The sequence below is a fragment of the Dipodomys spectabilis genome, unplaced genomic scaffold, assembly GCF_019054845.1.
Source record: "Dipodomys spectabilis isolate Male_0828 unplaced genomic scaffold, ASM1905484v1 ptg000094l, whole genome shotgun sequence".
NCBI classification, from domain to species: domain Eukaryota; kingdom Metazoa; phylum Chordata; class Mammalia; order Rodentia; family Heteromyidae; genus Dipodomys; species Dipodomys spectabilis.
In genome coordinates, this window is record NW_024870771.1 from 3,983,794 (window position 1) to 4,003,197 (window position 19,404).

The following is a 19,404-nucleotide window of genomic DNA, read 5'->3' on the forward strand; positions in this document are numbered from 1 at the left end:
TCAATTTCTGATCCATTTCTCGCTTTATTTCTTGAGTCATTGCCTCCAGCAACCCTTGGATGTAGCTTTTGTCTTCCATTCCTGCTTTGCTCCCACTGGGGCTCTCCCCTGCGTGGCTGCTGGCTTTTGAGGTGAGCTTGCTGTCCTGGGTAGTGGTAAACCTTGTGATTTTTCTCTGTGATTTTCGCATGGGGGTTCAGGAGACTGCTCTTCAATTTTGTTTTGGTGTGTCTGTCTTTGCTTGGTTGCTGATTCTGTATTGGTAGAGAGAGTCTGTGCCTGATCTGGATTCTGTTGGGAGCCTATTTCCAGCTGCTATTCTGACTTACTTAGGATTCTCAGCTCTCTGCTGTAGATTGCTGGCAATTCCCGCCTTTGGAAGGGTTGAGCAGCCTAGACTGCTTGTGTTTGCTCCTGCGGGTGCTCTTGGGAAGATCAGATGCTCTGGATGCACTCTCCCAAATACTGGAGTCTGCTATGGGCTCCTGATGTGTTTTTGTTTGTTTGTTTTGGGCTGGTTGTGGTCTTGAACTCTAGGTTTGGGTGCTGTCCCTCAGCTCTTCAGCTCAAGTCTGGCACCCTACCATTTGAGCCACAGCACCACTTCTGACCCTTTTTGCTTTTGTGATGCTGAGGAATCAGATCCAGGGCCTCATACATCCAAGACTATCACTCTATTGCTGAGCTGCCTTATCAGCCTGAGCTCCTGCTTACTATCAGGTGCTGGCAGCCTGTGTTGCCCAATTCCCAGCCTAGGGTATATGGGTGGAGTTTTGGTGGGGTTTGGGCTTCTCTTGTCCTGAGCCTCCAGGTCTTTTGTTGTTACAGGCGTGCTTCCCGGGGAGTGTTGTTTCCTGGGTTTCTCCCCTCTGTTGAGGTGTATGCTCAGCTTTTTACTTCAGTTGGGAGGAGTTGGTTGTGTTGTTCAGGCACCGGGTCCCCGGGCCTGGTTCCGGCCCCAGCCTGGAGCGCGCTCGTTAGGCCTGTGCTAATGTGTATACCACCTAGGTTATGCAGCCTGGAGGACACAGTTCAAATTTCTTCTACTGTTGGTAGGCTTGACCCAGGGGCGCTGTTCTTGGCTTGGGCATTTAAGCTCCCTTCCAGGGGCACTCTTGCTCTGGCCTGGCCAGCAGAGTGTGCTCCACCGGCTGGTGGAGCTCTCGAACAGTTCCCGGTTTTAGTGGGTCCTGTGGTCCGGGTGTTGGGTTAGAGAGTCTAGGTCAGGGTCTGGGGATTCCCTCCAGCTCTGGTCTCCCTTGAGGGATTCACTGTCCCCTGTGGGGTACTCACCCTGTAGGTCGTCAGTTGTTGCAATCCGAGTTCAGTTGGGGTGGTTGCGGGCTGGGTTGGGCGGCCCCCCGCCGGGTCGTTGGGATCGCGATCGGGCCGGTGGTCTGCCGACAGGTCCCTTTGTGGCGCTGCTGGTGCCGGGCGGCTTTGGCGGGATGGAGCCTCTCCGCTCCGGTGGAGAGTGATGGGTGGGGTGGGATCCTCCTGGAGACTCCCGGCTGGTAGGTTTCTCTGTTCCTGGCGGTCCGCTGTTCTGCAATCCGGTACCTGGTGATCTGCAAGCAGCCCCCTGTGTCTCTGTGGCTCCGGCAGCCCCTGCCGGGCCGGCTGGCCGGCGGCTTGGCGCACTGCCGCGCGGCCAGTAAAGGTTGGGGGAGGGGTCTTCGCTCTTCTCTGTTCTGAAATTCTTCTTTTCCTCTTTCTTTTTTTGTTATTTTCCACCTCTGGTTTTTCTCTGAGTGTTCGTCTTCTTGTTGTTGTCAGTCTCTTGGGGAGATTAAGCGTTGGAACTCGAACTCTCTTTTTGGTTGGAGAGAGCTGTGGTGTTTCCCTACTGCCCCGTCGCCATCTTGGTCCCCCCTCAGTGTTGCACATTTTTGAGGACTGTAGGCCAACATTGGCCGAGGAAGGCCTCCTGGAGAAATGTTTACAATGGCCTCCTTGCTTTGCCCCTAGTCCAGTCCTGAGATGGTGGCTACCATGAAGAACACAGCTACAAAAGTTGTCAACACTATGTTTGAAGATCAACCAAAGATAAACTAATTTGTGTGAACTGTGAGTAGAATCCCAGGGCTAACAGAAGAAATAGAATTGAAAAACAAACAGCTCCAAAATTTAGAAGATGCATATAATGACGTCGTGCGTGCTTAATGATATCCTAGTTAGTTGGAGATATTTTTATTAGTCATTCTCAAGAGGAAACTCAAGAAATGTTGAAGAAGCAAAGAAAAACTTGCAAGAAGAAATTGGTGCATTAAAATCCAGAGTGGAGCTGGGAGATGGTGGCTGATTTCTATAATCCTAGCTACTTAAGAGACTGAGATCTGAGGATAAAAAGCCAGGCTGGGCAGAAAAGTCTGTGAGGGTCATCTCCAATTAACTACCAGAAAACTGGAAGTAGAGCTGTGGCTCAAAGTGGTAGAGAGATAGCCTTGAATAAAAGAGCTCAAGGACAGCACCCAAGCCCTGGGTTCAAGCCCCATGACCAACTGATAAAGAAAAAAAAAGAATACTAAGTGGTAACATAGTTGTTGTTAGCAGATTTGAAAGTTCAGTTATGCAAAATTTGGCAGCAAAATAAATCTGGAAGCTGATGACAGTAAAACATTTTATTGTACTTTAAAAAATGTAATAAACGTGAATATTGTTTTAAATGATAATTTCTCTTCTTCAAGTGATATGGAAAAGAAAACTTTGTTTTTGTAAACTTTTATTTATTTAATGGAAATGAGACTACTTTCATCTGCCTGGCTTATTTTATGTTTTCAAAAGAAGACAGTATTCATTTATGTATTTTACATAATGATTATGTCTACTCTAGGGGCTTATGGCATGTTATTAAATTCAGTTCAGCAATTTAAAAAAATCAATGTTGAACGGGGTGCGGTGGCTCACACCTGTAATCCTAGCTACTCAGGAGGCTGAGATCTGAGGATCGCGGTTCAAAGCCAGCCAGAGCAGGAAAGTCTGTGAGACTCTTATATCCAATAAACCACTAGAAAACCAGAAGTGGCGCTGTGGCTCAAGAGGTAGAGTGCTCTCCTTGAGCTGAAGAGCGCAGGGACAGCGCCCAAGCCCAGAGTTCAAGCCCCATGACTGGCCAAAAAAAAAAAAAAAATCAATGTTGGAATCAGGCTCAAGTCCAAAACAGATTTGTTGACTGTTTGGGGGACAAGTGGTTGAACCTTTGATCTTCCTTATCTATAAGGTAATATTACAATGCTTCCTGCTTTACAGGGTTAAATGAGATCATACAGATAAAATGTTTAGCACAAGTCCTGGGACAACAATTCAGTAAATGTGTCTATCACTATTATTATCATTAATTATTATTTTATTTATTTCTAGTCCTGGAACTTGAACTCAGGGCCTGGGCACTGTCTCTGAGCCAATTTGTGCTCAGGACTAGCAGTCTACCACTTGAGCCACTTCGGCTTTTTCTGAGTAGTTTGTTGGAGATAAGAGTCTCATGGACTTTTCTGCTCTGGCTGGCTTTGAACTGCGATCCTCAGATCTCAGGCCCCTGAGTAGTTAGGATTACTGGTGTGAGCTACTGGCACCCTGCCATGATTGTTATTTTGATCACCAAACAGCCATGTGACTAATATAGTTTTTAGAGACCATTTGGGGAATTTAGGATCTTGATTTTTTTGCGGGGGGGGGGGGGTCGGTCATGGGGCCTGAACTCTGAGCCTGGGCGCTGTCCCTCAGCTCTTCAGCTCAAGCCTAGCGCTCTACCACTTGAGCCACAGTGCCACTTCCGGCTTTTTTTCTTTTTGCTTATGTGGTGCTGAGGAATCAAACCCAGGGCCTCAGGCATGCAAGGCAAGCACTCTACCACTGAGCTACCTTCCCAGCCCTAGGATCTTGATTTTAACAAAGAATTTGAGGTTCTCAAACTGCTGAGTTATAAAAATACTTGACTAAGAAAGTTGATGTTAAGCCAGGCACCGGTTGGTGCTTAGTGTCTGCTGCAGTGGCTTACCTTAAACCTTCTATCAGCTTTTGTTCTTCTGTGTCTCACACACTGCCCACCTCGCTGCTGGCAGGAGCCTCCAGGAGGTGGAACCCCCCCACCTACATTTCAAAGAAAGGTAAGCAATGCCATGAAGCTGCCCCTGAGAAGAGAGATGGCACACAGCCCAGGAGCCAAACCTTCTACACTGGGGCTGGTTGGGGGTTCCAGTCCCAGAGACGTCACATCTGTGGACACAGTGGCCCCTCCATGCCTCCCAGCACTTGTGTGCTGCCAACAAGTTCGGTGGGAAGTAGCATGTTCTTGTAATGAAGGGAATGCTAGTTTTTGGGGGGGGGGGGTCAAAGATTTATTGAATCTCTTTAAGATTTAAGTGTTTAATCTCTTCAAGTGCTTAACAAATGATTCTTTAGCATACAACTCAGGCTTTGCATGTGGTGCATGCACACCTCATGCAATGGTCTCAGAGCCTGACTTCCCTCCTTCATCAAGATCATCTGACACGCAGCTTCCCACAAGAGTAGCCAGGCTCCCACAAGAGCGGGATTTCCTGCCCTTGGGCCTTGAATGTGCCCTTCGTCCTAGCCATGAGGCAAGGTCCTGTTCACCCTTCAGAGGCCACCTCAAATGCCAGCTCCTGTGCTGGAATGGAAACATGTCCTTTCCCAAGATATATTTGTCACCAGATCCTTGGAGCCTATGAATATTACATTACACGCAAAAGAGAGGATTCTGTTAAAAATCTCAACAGGAATTGCTTGATTGCTTGTGTCAGATTATCTGGATGGACCCTGAACACAGCTCTATGATAAAGTCTGAGGGATTGTGATGGATAGAACACCAGAAAAGAAAGAATCAAATGATGGGGCCACAAATGAGGAACACCACCAGATGCTATGAGAGATGAGGAACAGATCTGCTGTAGGGCTTGCAGAAGAGCAGGTTCCTTGCTGACTCCTTGATGTTGGCCTTCAAGAGTTGTAAGATAATACATTTCTGTGTTTAAAGCTATCATATGTGGGGTCATGTATTATAGCAGTGCTAAGAAATGGATTTGCCTCCTCTTTGTAGCTTTCAATGGCCTTACCAGGTGAACAAATCCACTCACCCCCTTTTCCTTTTTATTTCTGCCAGTCATGGAGCCTGACATTCTTCCTGCTTTGCTGAGCTCTGAACTCTGTGAGCCAGCAGCTCTCATCCCAATGCTCAGCACAGAATCTTCTACCAGTGTGAGACAGAGCAAGATCACTTGCATGACAGGTCCACAGGCCAGGAACAAGGAACTCAACTTCATGAAAACAAATCACCTGGTGAGAAGGTTGGTAAAGATATTTGCTGATGCAAGCAAATAGGAAATCCCCAGTTCCCACAAAGGTGACCTTGACCTGTCCTGAAGACTGATTGATATGAAAGATAACTGCCTGCTACTCAGATGTATTCTGAATTTTAATGAAAGCAATTAACTCTTATTTTTTAAATTAAAAATATTTTTTAGCTGGTGGCTAACGTCTATAGTCTTAGTTACCTAGGAGGCTTGAGATCTGAGGATCCAGGTTGGAAGCCAGCCTATGAGACTCTTATCTCCAATTATGTCCCTATCCTCCCTCCCCCCAAAAAAGACATAAGTGGAGCTGTGGCTCAAGTAGTAGAACACTAGCCTTGAGCATAAAAACTCAGGGAAACTGCCCAATCCCTGAGCTAAAGCTCCAAGACCAGTGTGTGTGTGTGTGTGTGTGTGTGTGTGTGTGTGTGTGTGAGTGCACACACATACACACACACACACCTACATGGACAGACACAGACACACACCACCACCACCACCACCAACAACAACAACCAAGAAAGCCCATTTTTGGAGACATTTAGCTTGCTATACTCCGGAGTAGTTTGGAGCTGGCTATGAAGTCCGGGTTGCTGTCCTTGAACTCACAATCCCCTTGCCTTTTCCTCCCCAACGCTAGGGTAAGCATGTATCACTAGGTCTCACTAACCTCAGATGCCTTTATGGTGTAAGTGTCAAGTTCGAAGGAAGATAGTGTGTGTCCAGGGAGTGGTGAGAGCTGCGGGAGTTGGAGGTACACACCCTTCTTAAATGCATCTAATTTCCTGTACAGCAAAGCACACATACAGCATGCCAACAAACTCTGACTGACTCTTGGCTGGTTTGTAAACTTTGTGAGACTTTACTGTGGCCTAGTAGTTAGTTACATGGCATCTGGTAAAGGAGAACCACAGACCTTGGCTTGGGCAGTGCGTGTCTCTGTGCTGGGGGCGGAGTGAGCTGAGTATGAGGAAGGGGCCACTCTCCACTCCTCATTTTATAGAGAGAGAGCATCAGACCTGGAGGAGGGAAGCACTCGCAGTTAGTGAGCCGTGGTGTGTGTCTCCCCACTCAGCCCTCCCTGAAGATAAGGGAGAAAAGGAACTGTATGTTTCCTGAATGTTTTTTCCCCCTGTAGCAACGGTATTTCTCTTTGGGATACATACATGGCTATTTGATGGTCAGTCAAGATCTTGGTGACTGTGGGAAGTGTGGTTCAGGATCCCTAATTAGTTTCATGTTGTAGCCAGGCGCAGTGGAGTTTCTGCTGCCTAGTGCTGCCTATTAGACTGTGGTCATAGCTGATCCCGTATCAAGAGATGCCTGGTGAGCCGCCGAGCATGCCCTCTGTCTCAGCCATCTTTTACGCTTCAACATGTGAAGAGTCTAAGATTGCCTCCTGCCCTTGCTTCTTGTTCTGGCACAAACTAGATCATCTAGCTCTATGACTTAGAGCTAGCTTAACTTCTCTTTGGCATCTATTTTAAATCTATAAAATAAGGGATTAAAATATATACATCTAAGATTCTAGCTTAGGTATTTCGTTTCAATACGTATGCAGGGGCTGGGAATATGGCTTAGTGGTAGAGTGCTTGCCTAGCATGCACAAAGCCCTGGGTTTGATTCCTCACTACCACATAAACAGAAGGAGCCAGAAGTGGCGCTGTGGCTAGAGCGCTAGCCTTTAGCACAGAGGGGCTCAGGGACAAAGCCCAGGCCCCAAGTTCAATCCTCAGGACTGGCAGAAAAAAGGTGTGCAAATTTGTCTTTTTTTGGAATGATTTAGCTGTGTGAGGATTTCTCACAGTCTTGAGGCTGAGCAATGGGAGAGGAGAGCAAGAGTTACGAGGTCCAGATAACTCACTCCATTCAGTTCTTCTCTTTGTCTTCAAGTAACATGGCTGAGTTCTTAACACCTGAGGAGAAAAAAATGCAGAGACTGGAAGGAGTTCAGGTACTTCCTCAGATCTTACGCTTATTACCGATGCCTGTACTCTGAGTAGTGCTGCTGCATGAATAGATGGACTAGTCCAATTCATAGTTTCCTTTCATTCAATGAAAAGAAATCCTTACGTGGAATGTGTTTATACATACTTCATCACCATAGAGCTGTCTAGTCCACTCAGTGCTTGAGTATAAAGCTCATGTAAGAAGGGAGGAATCAGAACACCTGGCAACCCCCAGGGGCGGGGGTTTGGCTGTGGGGCAGCATTGGGTCTCAGACACTTGTCCACATAAACCCTGGAACATAGCTCAGTACCCCCTTCCATGTGGGGTAACTGTACTAGTCTTGATGGGTCTCAGGAATCAGGAGCTGTGATTGTTCTGTTGGTTTTTCAGGAGAGCCAACGCTCTCTGTTGTCCAATGGGATGGTGGCAAATAAGAGCTTTGGAACCTTCTTGGAAGAGATGGATGGCAATGTTTCTCCCAGAACTCCCTAAGGGCACCCTGTGGTTCTTGTAGCAATCCAGACTCCAAGGTAAGATGGCCAGGATGCAGCAATGGCCCCAGGTCAGAACTGACATAGCCTTCTGCCGTCAGTGGCTGCTGTTTCTTTTTTTGCCATTATCTGTCATTGATTCTCCCCAAACTTTTCCCACCTGGCTCCAGTGACACTGAGTTCTTGCTCTTCCGGGAACCATCAAATATACTTCCTACTCAGGGTTTTCAAAATACTTGATTCTTTCTATCTGGAATGTTCTTTCCCCAGATATCAACATAGATTATTCTTTTTATCCAGCTAAGTGGCTGCCTAGATGGTATTTGACCATGTATTTATTCCTTTACCTTATCATTTTCCTTAACACCACTCACCTGTGACATATACAGTTGGGCTCACTTATGCTCTCTTTCCAACCAGGAATTAAGACCTATGAGAGCAGACATTGTATTTACTACTGTGTTCCCTTAGCCCAGAACATTACTAACATGTAGTAAATGCTCAATAAGTATTTGTGGGACAAACCCTTCAAGGGTAAAAGCCAAACTCATCATCCACATGACATAAAATGTTGTTTGGAACTTGGTTGCAGATTGCACACCGGTGCTGTCCTACCACTTCTTCACTTGAAAAAGCTAATAATATACTGCTTTTCCCTGCATACATCTTGCTTGGAGATACTCGTGTGCCTTAGCATAGCTGTCTATTTCTCTACTTGGCAAATTCTATGGATTCTGCAGTCTCACGCATATATCTTCCTCTCTGGGCTCCCTCTGTTGGTTTCTGAATGAAGAACCCATGCTTTCTTTTTCTAAAGCATGCAGGCCTCAGCTGCAGTAGGGACTCACCTGAGCATGGGCTAGGATTCTTTGTGTGTCTCTCCATCTGCCTTGATCTGAAAAGTGTAGAAACCATTTCTACTAGGTTCCCCTTCTCTCCCTGTGTCTCTCTCTGCTTCCAAACAGGCCCCTGAGTAGTCTTGAGCCACATCATAGAGAAGCTGTAACCAGCCCTCCTGAGGGGCTTGCTGAGTCTGCAAATTACACAGATGGGGAAATAGTCATTAGTTACATAAGAAACGAAATCAAGGCTCTGTATCTTAGTTTTCAGGGTACCAAATGCAATTCATGTGGGGCTTATGATACGAGAGCCTCTCGGGTGATGTGGCTTGGCTTTTGGCTCTCCCAAAATGGAATCTTAATTCTTGGCACTGGCCGTGGTTTGAAACAACCACCTTACTGATGTCATAAGACTGTCTTCTAGAAGTAACTGAGGGGTGCTACGGGGGACTTCCCTGCTGAAGTGATGCCGTGTTGCTGCCCATCTGGAGGACGCATGTCCACAGATGGCTGGGAGGGGTGGGGAAGTGGGAACTCATGTAACGTGGCTTTGTCTTACCTGATAGCTTGGCATGTGGACCAGGCCTTTCAAGCACTTCTGTGCCTTGTTTCCCCCTACCATGGGTCTCGGTTGGCATGTTCTGCATACATGACCATGAGTTGTCTCATTTATGGTGGAGGGACGGAGAGAGGCAGCCAGCTTTGGAGATGCATGGGCCTTAGCGTCTCAGTCCCGCACTACATTTACTGAGCATTCAGTGTCTGGCACTGGGAAGACACATAAATGAAAACTGGGCATTCAGAGGAGAAACAGCCAGATAAAATAATGATGGAAGGGAAGGCAAACATGCATTTGCCTATCTCAAGAGTCAGCACATAAGCCTGTGGACCAAATCCAGCAAATCTCCTGTTTTGTAAAGTTTCCTGGCAACGAAGTCACACCCATTTCTTTACATATGGCAGAGTTAATACTGCACAGCTTGTGGTGCTAATGGCATGTTTACTATCTTGTCTTTTACAGAAAATATTTACCAACCCCATTATTTTACTTTAGTAATCTTGAAAATGATGATGATGATGATGATGATATGTGTGTGTGTGTGTGTGTGTGTGTGTATTGGCCTTCTTCACTTGAGTCACAGCTCTTTTGGCTTTGGCTTTTGTGTAGTTAATTGGAGATAAGAGTCTCACAGATTTCCTGCCTAAGCTGGGTTGAACTACAGTCCTCAGATCTCAGCCTCCCAAGTAGCTATGATGGCATGTGGCAGTAAGTGTGTGTGTGTGTGTGTGTGTGTGTGTGTGTGCTGGTTCTGGGACTTGAATTCAGGGCCTAGGTGCTGAAGATATCTACTCAGGGGTAGATAGCTTCAACCTAGGGAAGATAGGTAAATCTCACTCTAACCAAGAGTCCAGCTTCTAGAAAGCCATAGACCAAGTCTGAAATCTTGGAAAGCTCTAGCACCTGCCTGTTTGGAAAGTTCAGCAAGAAATTGGTGATGATAGCTGCAGTGGTCAAGTTCAAGGGGGCACATATATGTTTTTTGGGGGCATTCCTGACAACACTCTTGGGTCTGTTCTGAGTTCTGATTCACACACATGCTGAGATTGCAAACTGGCTCACCAATAGTTCCTCACTCCCTCCCCAGATTCCCAGCTACTGAGGCCTGGTGTACTACTGGACCTTCCTACAGTGGAAGCCTGAGGTCATTTGTTCAGCTAAGGATCTGTCTTTGGGGACAGCTTGCTGTGCTAACAGAATACTCAGTGACTCATAAGCAATGGCTTAAGCAGGTTCATACTTGGGGTCTTATTTCTATCTGAAACCCAAGATCCAGACTACAGAAAGCCGATGCCTGACGGGGCTGCTGCCTCTGCTTCCTTTGTTTGGATGAAGGAGGTGAAAACTGTGGAAATTAATTTCATGCCGTGATCTCTGACAGTTGTGATGATAAAATTCCAAGACTCATGGTAGTCAGCAGCACATACAATGACTGCTGCTTACCCCAGGCACAAGGTAGATCTTATTTCATTTAATCTTCAGAATTCCCATGAGTAATAGCTGCACAGCTCCAGGAGGACACAAGCTTGCACAGTTGGATTTCAGTTTCTCACAGCAGATAATTGACGAGATGGATCTGCTCATTTCCTCTCAGGACTGCTGGTGAAGGAAAAATTCAGACAAGAGAAGCTTCTTAGAGAAGCCGGCACTGTTTCTACATTTCTAGGGCTGTGCCTGGATAGTAATTGTAAAGCCAGGTGTCTGCTTTTGCCCCTTGATAGTTGAAAATCCTAGCAACTGTTGGAAAACATTCAGTTGGGCTCACTTCCCAGGAAAGATGGCTGATTCTCCTAAGAGGAGATGGGAACTGGGGGTCGCATTTGCTAAAAGGGACCACACAGAAGCCAAATTTGGCACATAAAACCCTGGCCAAATAATTGTTCTTTTGGGCACATGACAGAGAATGTTAGCTCTGCAGAGGAATCTTGGAAATTCAACCCTTTAATTTCCTACACAATAAATATAGCCCCAGAGAGCTGAAATTTGTTCAAGATTATTCAGCTAGATCATTGGGACAGTCTTTTTTTGGGGGGGGGGTCCGGTCGTGGGGCCTGAACTCTGGGCCTGGGCGCTGTCCCTCAGCTCTTCAGCTCAAGGCTAGAGCTCTACCACTTGAGCCACAGTGCCACTTCTGGCTTTTTTTTTTTCTTTTTGCTTATGTGGTGCTGAGGAATCAAACCCTGGGCCTCAGGCATGCAAGGCAAGCACTCTACCACTGAGCCACCTTCCCAGCTCCTCAGCTAGATCATTGGATATCACCGTATTGCCCACTGACATGTTCTCAATTGTCCAAGGTCACCTAGCTTATAATAGGGAAGGTGGTCTTTAGAATCTGTGCATTTCCCTTACCTCGTGGCTTTAGCATGGTCAGTAGGTCTGAGGGACTTCATTATGACTTTATTTCATATAACCGCCCTCTGTGCCCTATGTAGTCAGAGCATACGTGTTGGATCATTGTGCTTACTGTTTGGTTTGGAATATGTGGTTGTGGCCCTGTGGAATCTTGCTTTCTACACCAACCCTATCCCTCTGTAAGCAGAAGTGGCGCAGACTTCTTCCTCTCTCAGATACTTGGTGAGCAAGGGCTGGAGGTACCGGCGTGCAGGGCAGATCTTGGACACATCTCTAGCACAGCCAGCCAGTAGCGTGAGCAACCCTGTGGGCCAGCTGTGGTCCTAGAAAGTCCCTATCTCAGGGCTCAGTGTCTCTGGGTAGGCTCTGTTGCCTTTTGGAGGGCAGGAGTTGGATATTGAAGGGACTTCCGGGCAGCCCCTTGTGGGATGATTTGAGCAACCACAACCGTTTGCTCTGCCCAGAAGTCTCGTTGGTAAGGGAATACTGCCCCTATAGAATGGGGCTCTGCTCTGTTCTTCCTCACTGCCTCTGGCTTTTCCTCTGATCCTCCCACTTGGGAATAGTGGTTCAAATGATCTCAGCAGCATTACTTCTTCTATGTGTTCCTAGGGAAGGTAGATCTATGCCTGGTACCTCTGACAGGAGGTTTCCATGGAGCAGGGTTGTGAGTGCTCTGGCTGGTTGGGATGTTGGTGGCGGTGCAGCATCACCAATTCTGTGAGATGAGCTTGTGAAAGGCCCAGTTACTGACTAGAAGGTTGGGGCATTGCCTTGCCCTACTTCTGTCATATCAAAGATGCCCTGCTCAAGGTCCTGGTCCCTGTTGAGCAGGGTACTCCCAGCTGTGCTTTGTTTCCAGTTGGATTTTGTCTGTCTGCCACACACGGAGGGGAGCGGAGGATCCTTTGTTCCTTCCCATCTGCTCCACTGGGCCTTGAAGCTGACAGTCCTGGGACCCGTTGCTGGAGGAAGGGCAGCCACATGGGGCACTATGACAGTGGGGTGAGCTGGTGGCTCTGTTTCCTTCCCCTTTTATCCTTGATCTCCTGCATCCCCTTTCTACTCAAGAGAAGTCAGTTTCTTTAAGCAATCTACTAACTCTTGTTTTTCCTACATGGTGATGACCAGTATGTTGCTAAAACTGTGAGAAAGCAGAGCTGTATAATTCTATGATGAGTAACCCTGTCTGGAGCCCTACATGTATTACAGTTTTAAACTATTTTGGCACTGAATGTGTTCCTATGTAAACCACTTTCGCTTTTATGTTGTGAGCATTTATCTGTGCTTACCTGGGGCAAGTTACAACAAGTGACTACTCTGTTCTTCTTTATTCTTTTTCCTTAATACACTCTCCTTTTTTGGCCATGTCATCCCAACCTCCTCACAGAGGCTAACCTCTTTGTCAGTGACCCCCTTCAATTTGTTCATTGATGAAGTTTGCAACCACCAGCAGCAATAGGGACTCAGCAGTGATGGTAATGAGGACCCGGGGAACTTCTGTTTTTTGATATCTGTACTTGGAATTCTAATACTGGGTATATCTACATGGTGGGTCTGAGAGTGCTTTTGTCAAAAGAATCCAAATTCTTCTCAATTTTACCAAAGACTCTTCATTTTTTTCAACTCTTATTAAAGTTTTCTTCCTTCCTTCTTTCCTTCGTTCCTTCCCTCTTTCCTTCCTTCGTTCCTTCCTCTCTCCCTCTCTCTCTTTCTTTCTTGCTCTCTCTCTCTTTCTTTCTTATGTTCTTATTACATATTATCATTGTTTTGTGATGGTACTGAGGCTTGAATTCAGAGTCAGGACACTCTCTCTTAGCTTTCTGTTCAAAGTTGATACTCTATCACTTGAACCAGCCCCATTTCCAGCTTTTTTGGTGGTTGACTAGGGATAAGAGTCTCGTGGACTTTTCTGGCTGGACTGGCTTTGAACTAAAATCTTCAGATCTCAGCCCCCTGAGTCCCCAGGATTACAGGGATAAGCCATTGGCATTCAGGTTTAATTATCTTTAAGTCGTTGTACAAAGAGGTTTCCACTTCCAAAGACCCTTCTTGATTTCTGCAGGTATACCCAGGTCTTGGGTATAACTGCAAGTATAAGAATGCTGTGTTAAGAGAGTTATTTGTGTGTTTAACAATCCTTAGTTTCTTCGTCTATAAGTTAGAAATAATTACACAGTTTACCTTCTAGTCAACAATTATTTTTTAATAAGGTATTGGCTATTTGGTTTCCAAGCCCTTGAAAGATCTGAACAGGTTCTCGATGGGGAGGCATGCATTTCTCTGCTGTGCTTCCCTTCTGCTCAGGGGTTCTAGTCTCTCTTCCTGAAGCTTCTCTCCCTTTGGAGTGATTTTGAGCCAGCCATACATGTAGGGCTGCTTTCCTGCAGTGTAGAGTGTGAACAGAGTGGACGGTGGTCCTCCACAGAAGCGTCAACCTGGTCCTCTGAATGAGGCACATACGGGATGCCTTTGAACCTGACAACTATGACTGTGATTTATCTCTTTGTGACAATGATCTCTTTGTACTATTTAGTGGCTCTCCTCATAAGGATAAAAAAATAATTATTTTTTTTTCCAAGAGTAGCATTATATCAGCCCCCACGAGTGTAGTGTAGGAGCCCACAGGAGAGATGGTGAAATGTTTCCTCATCATATGTGAAAATGCATCAGTTACAAAACAGAATTTCAAGCAGGTAATTAAATATGTTTTAACTTAAGATTTGAGTCAAATTTTTCTAAGTTATAGATTTCCAATATATATAAGAATTTGATAAGTTTATCATTTTGTAGAGTAGACACCTGTGCTTCAGAGAAAGTAAGCAATTTCTCTCAGGTTTTATTTTATTTTATTTTTTTGTTTTGCTTTTGTTTTGTTTTTTCTTTTTTTTTTTGCCTTAAGTCCTTTTTTTATTGTGAAAATACTGTACCAGAGGGATTAAAATTACATGAGCAAGATAATGAGTACATTTCTTATCAAGCATTGTAGCCTCCTCTTTTGTTTCCCCTTCCCATCCCATCCTCCCCCCCACCCCCGCCCCCCCACCTAACCCTCCTCCTCCCCCACAAAAGTTGTAAAGTTCGTTTTCAACATACGACTTGTACATTTCATTGTTGCAATGGGTCCACCTGTATCCCTATTTAAATTATTTGTTTTTTCCCTTCCCCTCCACAAATTATAACAACATCAAATACAGTGAAAGCAGGGGTTATACCATGGGGGAAGGACATACAAAGCAACAAAGAAATAATCTTATAAATGTGTTAGAAAAAATCACATGAAAGAAAAAAACATTTGAATACATATCTTAGGGTTCATTTCCCTAACATCAACTTATCTGACCTTTTCTGCTTGACTCAGACATATACTAGATATTGCAAATAAGGGAAACCATGGGACCTATGTTTCTTTGGGCCTGTCTTACTTCACTTAATATAATCTTTTCCAAGTCTTTCAATTTCCTAACAAATGGGGCAATGTTATTCTTTCTGATGGAGGCATAGAATTCCATTGTGTATATATACCACATTTTTTTCTTTTTTTTATTGTGAAAATACTGTACAAAGGGGTCTCCCAGGTTTTATAATTAACATAGGGACCACATAGAACTTTAACTCATATAAAATTATGGTATAGACACACTTGTTTATCCTCATGACTATGTATGTTAGCATGTGAAATTTGAGGCATAACTATAAGTGTTCGATTTGTTAAAACCTCATGAAGGCTTGGGGAGACAGGAGCAATATATGCACTGAATTGTTCACATTTACAGTCCACCTTATTGGAGAAGAGGTGTAAGTGTGCAGCTAGGGAAATGGTCTCATTGAAATTCAGACTTTCACTTTTCCCAGACCCTATTGATCATCCTGGGCAATCTTTTTTTTTTTTTTTTTGCTGGTCCTAGGGCTTGAACTGAGTGCCAGTTGCTGTCCCTGAGCCTATTTGTGCTTGTCACTAGTGCTCTACCACTTGAGCCACAGTGCCACTTCTGGCATTTTCTGAGTAATTTATTTATATAAGAATCTCACGGATTTTTCTGCCTAGGCTGGCTTTGAACCATGATCCTCAGATCTCAACCTCCTGAATAGCTAGGATTATAGGCGTGAGCCACTGGCGCCTGGCTCATCCTGAACATTTTACACAGTGAGTACACTTTATGCACCAAATAACATACACATGGACAGTAAAAACCCTGCTCTGTACATTCTTTCTACACATGTTTTTCTCTCTGTAATTCAGATGTTAGATAACCTATCAGAGTCTCAATTTACTTAATCTCTAAAATAGAACCACAATGACAGGATTATCAAAACTGAAAAGATTGTGGAGCTTGCTGTTACCCATAAATCCTACCCATCACTAGAAAGATACTGGTTAGGAAGCAGCAGATAAAATGTGCCCCATCTGTATCATGCTCAACAGTGCTGATTGCTACATCTCAATAGTGCTTTCTGGGGAGTTGTTTAAGAATGTTTTGGTGTAGAGCCTTGCTAAGGAGGCGGGCTTGCTGGAGTCTAACCACATACTCAAGAAGGTGGCTGTTCAGTCCCAATGATGGACATCATGGAAAGGTTCACTGTTGCTGTGCACCAGAGGTCTTGTGGAAGGAGAAGTGACTTCCTGGTTAAGATTCAGACTGCAAATGGCTACTGTACTATCTCAAACCATAAATACCTGGACAGCTCTTAGGAAACAAGGGGAACACTTGCTTTTCCTTACTTGAAACAGCTCAGGGGATAATCACATGCATGTTATATAGGTCCAGTTGAGGAGGAGAGAATTTAGATGAAAGACATAGACTCTGGAACTGTATTTCTCTTCTCAGCTCCACCATTTACGTGACATGCTGGTTACATAGCTTCTCTTGGCCTCAACTCTCTCATGTGCAAAATGGGGACACAATAATAATATCTTACAGAGTTATTATGGTTATTAAATAGTTTGTGTATGTCAGTAGGGAAAACCAGAGTAAACACCATAAGATATCATATTTGTTAGAGTCAGCTCCCCAAGGATTCTAGAATTAGGCAAACATTCAATACTAGAATACTAAAGGGGCATAGCAAATAGGCAGGGGATTCTGTCATTGCCAGAACTCAATAATTTGCTCTCATTACTCGATGTGACCTTTTTCCTCATGGATACAGAGTTTAGCTACATTTACCAGCCTCCCCTGTGAAGAGACACAGCCATGGGTTATAATCTGGTCAGTAGAGCACGTACTGCTCGCTCCAGGCCTAGTCTGTAACAGTTCCTGCTCTGTTATTCTTCATCCTCTTTGTTCTCTTGTCTGCTGGGTGGATGCAGACCTTCTAAGAGCTGATTTATCTACTAGACATTCCCAGCTTTATCTTTTACCCCCATCTTTCAAACCAAGTAACTGTAGTTCCTGTGCCTTGCTGATGTGTTTGGGCTCTGTGAGATTCACATGGGTGACCCACTTCTGCAGGTGTTCTAGAGTTCAAGCCACTCCTGTTCACATAGCTCCCACATCTCTATTTCCTTCCATTTTACTATGTGTGTAGATGGAGCTCCCCAGGGGAGCAGAGAAAAAACAAACAAACATGTAGGTCTTCACGCTTACATAGCAGATCTGTTGGATTATTTTTCAAATTCGGCACTGGAGATGAAATGCTTTAGAAATATCTATTTTGATTTTATTAGTTACTAGTTTGGCTTTTTTATTTGTTTGTTAAGAGACAGGTGTTGCTATGTAATCCAGGCTGGTCTTAAAGTCCTGATCCTCTTACCTCAGCTTCCCGAGTGCTGGGATTAAAGGCTTACAACCACAGGCCTGGTTATGTTTTGGATTTTGAGGCACAAGATACCTATGTATAAGTCACCTTCCTTTAATAAACTGGATAATTAAATAAGAAATTAAGAATATATGTAATTCCTTAGAGCTGGGCGCCGGTGGCTCACGCCTGTAATCCAAGCTACTCAGGAGGCTGAGATCTGAGGATCACAGTTCAAAGCCAGCCAGGGCAGGAAAGCCCGTGAGACTCTTATCTCCAATAAACCACTAGAAAACAGGAAATGGCACTGTGGCTCAAGGGTAGAGTGCTCGCTTTGAGCTGAAGAGCTAGGGATAGTGCCCAAGCCCAGAGTTCAAGCGCCATGACCGACCAAAAAAGGGAAAAAAAAAAAAAGAAAGAAAAAAAGAATATATGTAATTCCTTAAAAAGGAAGGCTAATGGGAACTGCCTTTCCCCTTTTGCCCTGGGAACTGCAGATTTGTTTACCGTTTTTGGAGGAGTTGGCTCTACAAATACAGCAGCCCTCTATTCTTCACTACATCTTTGGCTTGTGACAATCAAATATCCTTTCTTCTGAGCACTAGCAGCAACAAATATTGTGTCACAATAGTAATCTGAGAGGAGGAGCTATTTTGTTTTCTTTCTTCCAGATTGGGTGGATTAGGTAGCAATTCTCATGCCTGTGCCAGGCCAGGGGAGTGGGCTGGGGGGAGGGAGAGGCTCCCTTGATAGGATATGTGGAAGTAACTATTATCTCACACTACTGGTGTTGCAGACAAATGTAATCTGTAACTGTGCTGTTCTTCTGGACCAAGAAGAATGAACTGAATCTTGTTAACTCAGCCTCTCGTGACAGTATTGAACCAGTGTTAACATATGTGTTTGTTGTTCTTGTTCTGTGTGTGTATGTGTGTGTGTGTGTGTGTGTGCGCACACACACTATTCCTGGGGCTTGAACTCAGCTCCTCATGCTTCACTTGACTTTTTTGCTCAAGGCTGACAATTTACCACTTGAGCTTCACTTCTTTTTTGTTTCCCTGATGAATTGGAAATATGAGTCTTCTGCTTGGGCTGGTGAACTGGGAACTGCTATCCTCATATCTCAGCCTCCTGAGCAACTAGGATTACAGATGTGAGCCAACAGCACCTGGCAACACATGTTTTAAAAATTTATTTTGGGGAAGTGGAGCTGTAGCTCAAGTATAGTGCACCAGCCTTGAGCTAAAAAGCTAAAGAGCAACACCCTGAGTTTAAGCCCCAGAACCAGCACAAAATAAGAAAAACAACAAACAAAAAACTAATCAGGAGCCAGGTGCAGGTGGCTCATGCCTGTAATCCATCCTACTCAGGAGGCTGAGATCTGAGAATCCCAGTTTGAAGCCAGCCTGGAAAGAAAAGTCCCAGAGATTCCTATCTCCAATTAGCCACTCAAAAACTGAAGTGGGTCTGTGGCTCAAAGTAGTAGAGTGCTAGCCTTGATTAAAAAGAACTCAGGGATAGTGCCCAGGCTCTGAGTTCAAGCACAACCACCACCACCACCACCACCACCACCACCAACAAAACAAACAAAAAAAAAAATCTCCAAACATGCAGGGTGCCAGTGGATCATGCCTATAATCCTACATGAAATCTAAGGATTGAGCTTTGAAGCCAGCCTAGGCAAGAAAGTCTATGAGACTCATCTCTAATTAACTACCCTCCTCTTCTCCAAATTACACTGCGTTCTTTTTCAATGATTAGCCATGAGGAATTTGAATTGGATTGCACTTTGTATGTCTGTGTGTGCAGGTGTGTGGTGTGTGTGTGTGTGTGTGTGTGTGTGTGTGTGTGTGTTGGTACTAAGGTTTGAACTCAGTGCCTAGGTTCTGTCCTTCAGCTTTTCTGTTCAAGTCTGTGATCTGCCATGTGCCGCATCTCCACTTCCTGTGATCTGCCATGTGCCGCATCTCCACTTCCAGATTTTTGGTAGTTAATTGAAGATAATGATCTCACAGACATTTCTACCTGGGCTGGGATCCTCAGCTCGCAACCTCTGAGTAGTTAGGATCACGGGTGTGAGCCACCAGCATGAGATGCCAGGCCCCATTCATGCCCCATGGGAGACATCACACCTGATTCTGGGTGAACTTGAATTAGTTTGTAGC

General features: G+C 45.0%; 1 pseudogene; it reads left to right on the top strand.

Moving 5' to 3' along the window:
- The first annotated feature begins 1,980 nt into the window (after positions 1 to 1,980).
- LOC122112338 lies at positions 1,981 to 2,751 on the top strand (annotated as a pseudogene).
- The last annotated feature ends 16,653 nt before the right edge of the window (positions 2,752 to 19,404 follow it).